The following is a 10,369-nucleotide window of genomic DNA, read 5'->3' on the forward strand; positions in this document are numbered from 1 at the left end:
ACACACTGATGTTTCTCTCCCTTTCTTTCTCCCTCCCTTCCTGTCTCTCTAAAAATAAATAAATAAAATCTTCAAAAACAAAAACAGAAGACGAGCCTGAGGTTTTCTGTCTGTCTGTAAGTCCTGAGTGGCTGAGCACTCCGTGCCTTGCAAGGACTGTGGCCTTCCTGGTGTAGAACACGTTGCCTCTCCCAGACTCCTGCTCTCTTACAATTTTTACTGTCATGAGTTCCTTAAATATAAAATCAAGGTCGAGTAGCATATTGTTCCTCACCAACAGAGCGATCAAAGCAGTATGTGGATTCACATTCAGCCCAAACTTTTTTATTTCCATGTTGATTCCCTTCCTTGTTGTGTACATAGCTCGTGTGCCATCAGTACTGATATGAAAGCACATTTCCAGGCCCTCAAAATTATTATAAATAATACGTAACATTAAGTGGAAGGAAAAATTATTTCGTTGTATTTGGTTTCTATAATATATCCAAAGTGGGAGAGTTAGTATGTATATAACTTGTACTTAATAGAGGATTTGGAAGGGAAACATACAATCATATGTGTTTGGGAGTTTGGTGAAAAATATTTGGTGAATAATTTAGTGAAATCAGTAGTCAGGTCATTGAATCAGTAGAATTAGATGACTATGTTTTGATCAGTATGATGCTTGAGGAAAAAGGCAAGATAACGAGAAAGAGGTAGTTTAGTTTTTATACTTTTTCGGTCAAAAAGTGAAATGAGATCCTCGACCCCCTGGAGAGGCCCAGCCAGGTTGATTCAGGCATCATGGGCATCTCGTGTTATTCTACAGAAGGAGCTGGAAGCGATCAAAGCTCGAGTCAGGGAAATGGAGGAAGAAGTGGAAAAGCTAAAGGAGCTACAGAATGAGGTAGAGAAGCAGATGACTATGAGTCCATCTCCAGGCAATGCTGGCCCAGTTCCATCTACTGAGGAGAAGACGGAAGCTGATGCCCGTTCCGTCTGTGCTGGCCATGTGGACTATGGTGCAAAGGCAGAAGAGCTGGAAGCACTCTTTCATGGCTGTGGTTCAGTTAACGATGTTACCATACTCTGTGCCATCCCAAAGGGTTTGCATATACAGAGTTCTCAGACAAATGGTCAGTGAGGACTTCCCTGGCCTTAGATGAGTCCCCATTTAGAGGAAGACAAATCAAGGAGATCCCAAAACAAACCAACAGACCAGGCATCAGCCCAACAGAGCGAGGTTTCCCATGAGCCCACTAACTACAGCAGTTTCAGATCTGGATTCTACAGTGGCTTTAACCGCAAGGCCAGGGTCCTGTCTACAGGGGCCAGGCTAGAGTGACGTCATGGTATTCCCCTTACTAAAAAAAAAAAATGTGTATTAGGAGGAGAGAAAGGGAAAAAAAGAGGAAAGAAAGAAAAACAGAAGATGACCTTGATGGGAAAAAAAAAGATATACCGTGGAACCGGGGAGAATCCCATAACCAACTGCTGAGGAGGGATCAGCTTTGGGGAATAGGGGAGGCCCAGGGAGCAGCACGGGGGCCTGCTCATTCACTCTAGGGGTTCTCCTAGGACTCGACTCAACTGCACAAGCTGCTCCCCCTGTTTTTCTGTCTCTTGGGGGGCTATTCGAGGGTAGGTGGGCATGGATGGTAGGAGGGTGTTTTTGTTTTTTCACTCAGGGCTCTGAAAGGACACCAAACTGTTCTGCTTACCTCCCCCCTCGCTTCTCCCCCCACTTTCACAGTACCCTCCTGCCTGCTCCTGTCCTGCCGGGTCAACCACCCTCCCCACCCCTCTTTTCTGGCTCCCTGCTCCTCCAGGTTGCCTGGTGAGCCATCTTATTTTCTTTCGTGTTTCTTTTTCTGTTTTGAGTGTCTTTCTTTGCAGGTTTCTGTAGCCAGAAGATCTCTGTTCCCTTCCCAGCGGCTCCGGTGTAAATTCCCCTGCCCCGAGGGGAGTGCACGACCCTGTTTGGGGGCATTGGGAGCGTTTTTTGTTTTTCAGGGTTTTTTTCTTTGCCTCCCCACTTTTTATTTGGAGGGAATGGGAGGAAGTTGGCACAGAGAGGTGGGAGGTAGATTTTGTTTATTTTTTTTTAGCTCATTTCCAGCTGGTGAGAGTTTTTTTTTTAATATGTGTCATGAATAAAGTTGTTTTTGAAAAAAAAAGTGAAATGAGACAAAAGCTGAGGTCTGACCCAGTAGAATGAAAGTCTAGGCTGAGAACAGATCGTATAAATGAGTATACATAAAGACCTCTGTTCCTGCTAATTATACTATAGTGAGCAAAACCACATGAAAATAAAATAGGATGTAACAAAAGAGCTAATGAGCAAGCCACATAGAGACAGACTCATGGAGAACAAGATGACAGCTATTGGGGGTGGTGCTTACAGGGTGGAGGGACTGAGCAAAAAGACTCATGGACGTGGACCACGGTGCGGTGATTTCAGAGGAGAGTATAAGGGGGTTAATGGTAATGGGAAAAATACAATAATTTGTTTTAAAAAAAGAGCTAATGAGGCACTTAGGAGTTCTATTGGGCATAACATTTAGAAGGAGTTTCGGGAAAAGATTAAAAAATTAAATCATCAGGGGGAAGAGTATAGATTCTATATAAAAGGGATATGCTGTACATGAGTTCCTGTGTATCTTGGCTAATGCCGACACACTTATGCTTCTCCCACTGGCATAGCTATGGCCTGTGAAATCAGCGGAGGATCTAAGGATCCACGTGGCCTCATCCGTCTTGCTGTCGGCACTACTGCATGGAGAACAGCTGGACATGGAGACCGCAGGGCGCTCTCTTCTCACGGCTTTTTCGCATTGGCTTTGATACGAACCTGACAGGAGCCAGCTACTATGGCTGTCTCTCCACCCCCGGAGGAGATAGAAGACGAAGGTGAAACAGGTCAAAGCTTAAAAAAAAAAAATGTTCTCCTGGAACATGGGTTTTCAATGATAAATAGAACAAGTCACTGAACACTTTTCCCTCCTATATTCCAAGAGCTGGCTCTTGCTCTGCATAAATAGTTGTGTCCAACTAAACAGCTAAAGATCTTTGAGAATACTTTCATTTGGAAAGGTATGTACTATTTCCAAGAGTTTCATTTAATAAATAATTTTGCCAATAATTTATTCTGTTAGTGCTTCAGATCTAGTGGTTTAAAAAAAAATTTTTTTTATTGTTGACACTATTGCTGATGTCTCCATTCCCCCACCCCTTTGCCGCCCTCCTCCCAACCGCCCACCCTCCCTTCCCTCTCTCTGGCCATCACCACTCTTGTTGTGGTCTGTGTCTACGAGCTCTGCACATATGTTCTTGGGCCAATCCCTTCACCTTCTTTCATCCAGTTGCCCACACCCCCTTCCCCTCTGACAGCTGGCAGGTTGTTCCGTGTCCTCATGCCTTGGTTTCTATTTCGTTCATTAGATGACTCATATAAGTGAGATCACATAGTATTTGTCCTTCTGTGACTGTCTGAGCCTAATGTTTGTCATTAACTTCGTTAGGTGGATTTCTAAGCTTTTTGATGATGATGTAATTTACTCCTATTTTGGTTTCTCGAAACGTACCTTTAAATGATGTTTTTCTAGTTTTGGTTTTGTCTCCCATGTTTGTGCTAAGATCCATTAGTAATATTGGAAGTCACCATTTTGCACTAACGCCATAAAAAATTCAATAGATTTTGACCAGTGAGGTCGCTGCTTCTTCCCTGAAAACAAAGCAACATTTCGATGAACTCATACCAGTAATTGGCCAAGTTTCAAAATACTCTATACCCTGTGGTCTGGAGACGAATGGATTGCTGAGCTCCTGCCAAAGTGTTCAGACAATCGTACTTTTAGTCATAGGTTTTTATCCAATTGTGTACCACGTCTCCATTTCACACTTGTCCTGGAGACCTGTGACGAGTGATCAAGAGATCCTTGTTTGTATCCACTTGTAGAAGTCTTAAGTTCTCTTATTAACCACAAAACATTTTTCTCCTCTCCAAAGAGGGGTGGGGAAGGCATGAGATGTAACATCTGAAGAGAGCTGATTACTGTTCTTTTTAAAGATCTCTGGACGTCTTTAGAAAAACAAATTCCCTTTTATTGTAACAAGTAAGACATTTAATACTTGCAACATGACTAGAAGAAATCTTTGTTTCAAAACATTTGCCAAAATAGTCTGGCAGTCACTTGCATGGTTAAACAGAGAGTTTTTATATGACCCAGCGATTCCACGTCAGGCCGATGCCCAGGAAAAATAAAGACAATCGAAAAGTTGTATGCACAACTTCCATAGCAGCATTATTTGTAATAGCTACAGTTGGAAACAACCCAAATACGTATCAACTGATGAGAGGATAAACAAAATATCTATGTCCACATAATGGAATATTATTCATTCATGAAAGCAAATGAGGTAGTGATACACGTTGCAACATGAATGAACTGTGAAAACACGCTAAGTGAAAGACACCACTCACAAAAAAAACACATATTGTATCATATGATATCACTTATATAAAATGTCCAGAGCAGGGGCAAGTCCACAGAGACAGAAAGTAAACAGTGGCTGCCTGGGAGCTGGGAATTCCCGTGAAGGGGAGTGGGAGTGACTTACTCAAGGGCGTGGGGTTTCTTTTGTGGTGATGAAAATATTCTGAAATAAAATGATTACACACCCCTATGAATGTACCCCAAACCTTTGAATTGTATACTTTAAATGGGTGGCTTTTACTGTATGTAAATTATATTCCGGTAAAACTGGTGTTTTTAAAAAACATGCCAACTCTTTGTTTAATATTGCAACTAAAGAACGGAGAGAGACCTGCTTATAAAACATAGCTCATGTGGGTAAAGGGGTTATGCTGGGATGTCACTCATGCCAATCTTTACTGCCTTAAACCAGGTTTTCTGTGGGGTAAGCATAACCATCTTTTTCAAAGCAGGTGCCTGATTGGTAGGGAAATCTCCCCTTTCCCCAAATCACCTCCCCTGAATAAGGGGGAAGGTCAAATTTTGCTTGGATTACATCACAAACAAAAGGCTGAGACTCCTGAAGACAGGCCTGAAACCGGTGTGGCAGCATCCCAACACTCTTCCTTATGCTTTTCCGCGGAATAGTAGCTCTCACCCTTGGCAGCACACAGGAGTCACCCAGGAAGTTTTAACCATACTAGTGCCTGGGTCCCACCTCCAGAGACTCCCGTTCACTTGGCTTGAGGTGTGAGGTGTGGAATTTTAAAAGCTCTCTTTTGACTCTAATGTGCAGACAAAGTTGAGTAGCACTGCCTTAGGGGGGGAAAAGTAGCAGCATAACTGACTAGTTCATTGGTCCCTAGGTGTTTTGAAATTTCCACTCACTGCTCATTTTTAAAAGCTTAAAATTAGGCCTAGCCCAGACAAGTGATGTTGGTAAGTGCCTAGAACAGCCAAGTCATTCTAAGTGGTAGTATTTAGGTTACTGTTTTTATGAGTGATTTCGAGTTTCCAAGAACCATGTCTCAATGATTGATATACAGGGTCTGGCCCAAATAGCACCCCTTTTTTATATCAAAATCTTTTATTAAAAAATGATAAGCATGTAGTTCCGTAACATAACAATATCACACTCAAGCATACCATATGACATTTTAGGTGAAATGTTCAAATTAAAACTATAAATTATTACACCCATATTATTATCCTACCAACCGCAGTCAAGCAGGCCTTACTTCTGCTGGCCTGAGTCAGATGACCTGGGGATGTGGAACAGCACTGCAGAAACCATAAAAATACCAAGTTGAACAAAAGTAAACAATCATTTAGAACTAACTCAAGAACACTGGGGCTGAGCCCTGGCTGGCATAGCTCAGTGGATTGTAAACCAAAGGATCGTGGTTTGATTCCCAGTCAGGGCGCATACCTGGGTTGCAGGCCAGTTCCCAGCAGGGGACGCATGAGAGGTAACCCTACATTGATATTTCTCTCCCTCTCTTCTTCCCTTACCCTCTAAAGATAAATAAATAAAATCTTAAAAAACAACAACAACAACACTGCGGCTGAGATAAACTGTATTTAACTGAATTGTAATACATATATTTAGTATATTTAAGGTAACTTAATTGAACTCTAGCCAAAATCAGTTGTTCTTTAAGAGCAATTTAAAAGCCAACTTTAAGACCCAAATAAGATGAATAGATAAAAAACTGTGGTGCATTTACACAATGGAATACTACATAGCAATAAAAAAGAAGGGATTCTTACCTTTTGCGACAGCATGGATGGAACTGGAGACTATTATGCTAAGTGAAATAAGCCAGGCAGTGAAAGACAAATACCATATGATCTCCCTTATAAGTGGAATCTAGTGAACAAAGTAAACTAATGAGTAAAATAAAACCACAGGTCCAGGGTGGTGTGACTCAGTGGATTGAATGCTGGCCTGAGAACCAAAGGGTCGCCGGTTTGGTTCCCAGTCAGGGCACATGCCTGGGTTGCAGGCCAGGTTTTCTGGTGTGGAGCATGCAAGAGGCAACCAAACGTTGATGTTTCTCTCCTTCTCTTTTTCCCTCCCTTCTCCTCTGTCTAAAAATAAAAAATAAAACCTTAAAAAAAAGAGAACCACAGGCATAAAAACATGGAACAGACTGACAGCTGTAATAGAAGACAGGGCAGGTGGAGACTGGTGGAAAGAAAGTAGAGGAATTAGTCAAAGAACATGGATGAAGGACCCTGGAGGTGGACAATGGTGTGAGGATTGACAGTGGGAGTGGGGGGTGGAGGGGGACAAAGAAGAAAAAAGTGGGACAACTGTAATATCAATAACAAAATATTTTAAATGTAAAAATAGAAGTAATAATAAAAAAGAAAGTAAAAATTTTAAGACTGTAACCAGCTTTCTGAGAGTGAATCCTTTATTCAAAAATTATGACTAAAATTATTTATTGCTTTTCTTCAGGAACCTCCAACGTGCCCGAGAATCACAGACCAATGCTCCTGGCTTTACAACTTCAGATACATTTTTACTGGTTTGTTGTTTCCATCAACAGCAAGTGATGTCCGAGGCCACACCTACACCGCCTTGTACGGCTCCTTTGACTTTTTAAAACTTGACTTTTAGAAATTTTTGTGAAAAATGTTCATATTTCTGTATACATATTAAAATGCTATAAAGGTTTTTAAAATTATACATAAATAATTTATAAAATAATTTTATTTTCTTAAAGATTTTATTTATTTATCTTTAGAGGGGAAGGAAAGGAGAGAGGGAGAGAAATATCAATGTAGGGTTGCCTCTCGTGTGTCCCTTGCTGGGAACTGGCCTGCAACCCAGGCATGTGCCCTGACTGCGAATCAAACCACAATACTCTAGTTTGCAGGCCCATGCTCAGTCCACTGAGCTACACCAGCCAGGGCCTTATATAAATAACTTTTAAAGTCAGGTAGATCAATACCACTGATAGCAAACAACAGCCATCCTCAAGCCCTATCTTTCCTTATTCTTGCTTTCTACTCTCAACACTAACCTCTTTAAATATTTCTAGCTGGTTTTTAAATATTTCCTACCATGTTTATAAATACCAATTTATGGGACTATTTCTTGATTTTTTTTCAAAATTAAACACTGTCTTTTCCAAATGGAAGTTGAGGATTTGTTTTTCTTACACGCCCATCTTCCTCTCTTCACCTTCACTTCCTCTCATCTCATTTTGATAAAATAACATCAAAATTTGTCGTCAGCTCAAGTAGTTCTGGTTTATTTTATTACGGGCCATGTAACTATTGTTTATTCCTGAGACACATGGAAACCATGATTATATCTCCTTTCTTGTGTAACTTACTGTTTATTCAACCTATGAATATAAAATTACTTTGCCTGTTTGTTGGATTGATTAGTTACTATTTTATAAACCTATCATTCGTTCATCCTTAAACTCTTCGTCAGTATGATGAAACCCCTCCCAGTGACTACGAACACATAGCAGTTTATCAATACAACGGTTTTCCTTTAACATCACACCCTTCCTGGAGCCTTCTATCCTGTTCTAGTTGGGGGTGTGGTCTTTCTACAGCTGTTACAGCTGTTGCAGGACTTCATTTCACCATAATTTATAAAAGTCCCTTCTGGTGTATGAATCCTATATTTTATTTTCCTTGCTTTATACCATATTTTCCAAAAGAGGCCTTGTGAAGCACACCCTCCATTGGAAAATAAATTTTTAAGACCTGGCATTTTCTGATGGTGTATTTATTCTCTTCATACTTGGGTGCTTCAGTTATGGCATTCTGTGTTGAAATCATTTTCATTTCCATCTTGGAAAGCATTGTTCAAAAGCCTTCTGGATTTCAATGCTTTTACTGAGAAACTTTATTTTATTTAGTTCAATTATAGTGAAATTTCAGGTTAATATTTCTTGATATAGTTCTTTTTAGTTTATTTTGCTGGGCAGTCAGTAAACTCTTAAATCTGAAATTGGTGTTTGCACAAGTTTTGTCTTATTTCTTTGAAAAATTTCTCTTTTCTGTTTTCTCTTCCTGGAGCTTCTATTAGATGTTAGATTGCCTGGACTAGTTATACTCACTAATTTTTATATCTTTTTTCTCCCATTTTTAATATCTTTAATTTTTGTTTACTTTCTAGGGGAATTCTTCTATTTTATTTTTCAACCTGTCTATTGAATTAAAAATTATTTTGACTGTCATATTCTTATTTCCTAGATTTTTTCCTAATTCTCTTAAATGTACATTTAAGAAATCTGTGTCATTGATGTAATGTCTTCTGTTATCTTTCTAAAGGTTCTCACAAAATTTCCCATTCCTTGCATATTCTCTTTACCCAAAATACCTTTGAGATCACTAAGGGGTGATTAGTCAAGAACCTGAATATTTGATAGGGGCTTCAGCAAATGTGATGATCTGTAGGTTTTTTTTCTCTTGACTTTGTCAGTTTTCTTAAAGTGTAATCCTCCAATCTCCTGCCTAGGATGTGGTTTTGGGTGGAACTGTGTCCCCCCAAAAGATAGGTTGAAGTCCTCACATGCAGTACCTCAGAATGTGACCTTTTCCAGAAAGAGGGTTACTGCAGATATAGTTCATTAAGATAAGGAGGTCAGAGTGGTGTATGGTGAGGCCTTACCCCAATATGATGGTGTCCTTACCAGAAGAAGAGACAGAGTGCCACACGCACAGGGAAAGGATGACTGTGTGAGGATGGATGCAGAGACTGAAGGGAGGAAGCATCTATGCACCAAGCAAGCCCTCAGGTTCCAAGAAGCTGAAAGAGACAAGGGAGAATCCTAGCAGCTTTGGAGAGAGCATGCCAACACCTTGACTTCAAACTTCTGGTCTGCTGAACTGTAGGATGATAAATGTCTGCTGTTTAAATCCAGCTGTTTGCAGTAATTTGTTATAATAGCTCTAGGAAACTTAACATAGATGCATTTGCCTGGTTTTAAAGATTCCAGCAACCATCAGGAAAAGGATGTAAGAGGTTTTCCCCATTCAGTATTTACACTTTTACTGATTTCCCCTTTTCTCATATAGCACCTCACTGCCCTCAGCTCTACTGCAGGTCCTCTTTGGTTCAATTTGCCACTGTGTAGACCTCCAGGATTATGCTGCAGTGGAGGAAGGACAGCCTTCTGGAGGTACAGGCTGAAGGAAGTGACCTCCTGCTCTGAACTGGTGTTTTAATGGATCCTTATACATATTATCACCCAATCCTTCCACCCTCTCATCCTACCTAGAGAAGTTCTTGGCTCTTCTGAGTTCAAATCTTTTCTGCAGTTTTTGTCCTTCATATTAACTGGTTCTAACATGCTCCCCCCACATTTGAAAAGTAGATGGGCTTTCAACTTTTTCAGTGCTATAAGTCAGTGTTTACTCCTTTGTCTGCTTCTTTTTCTCTGTCAATATTTTGGCTTTTATTTTATTTTATTTTTTATTGTTGTTCAAATACAGTTGTCTTCATTTTCTCCCCACCACTCCCCCCACCCCATTGGCTTTTTTAAAAATTATTCTTATGGGTCTATGCCATTTTTTAAATCACCTGTGATTATTTTGGTGAGGATTCAGGAAGGAGCAGAGAAATGGATGGACTCAATCATCTCTGGCTGGAAATCCAATCTATATAACATTTTGGAGAATCCAGTTGTCAGCTAAGTAGGACTGCAAAAGAACTTGCTCAACTTGTTAAAGGGCATCTACCAAAAGCCTGAAGCCAATGCAACATGTGATGGCAAAAGACTGAATGCTCGCCCCTTAAGATCAGAAACAAACAAGCATGTTTACTCTCACCAGTATTGCTCAGCATTGTACTGGACATTCTAGCTAGTGCAATAAAGCAAATGAAAAGAATTACAAGGCACCCATATTAGGAGGAAGGAGTAAAGCTGTGTTTATTTGTAGAT

General features: G+C 40.3%; 1 pseudogene; it reads left to right on the plus strand.

The window, feature by feature from the left end:
• The first annotated feature begins 817 nt into the window (after nt 1-817).
• Nucleotides 818-1,347, plus strand: LOC119051428 (polyadenylate-binding protein 2-like; annotated as a pseudogene).
• The last annotated feature ends 9,022 nt before the right edge of the window (nt 1,348-10,369 follow it).

Source organism: Artibeus jamaicensis, unplaced genomic scaffold (genome assembly GCF_021234435.1).
Source record: "Artibeus jamaicensis isolate MK-2021 breed Jamaican fruit bat unplaced genomic scaffold, CSHL_Jam_final contig_519, whole genome shotgun sequence".
NCBI classification, from domain to species: Eukaryota; Metazoa; Chordata; class Mammalia; order Chiroptera; family Phyllostomidae; genus Artibeus; species Artibeus jamaicensis.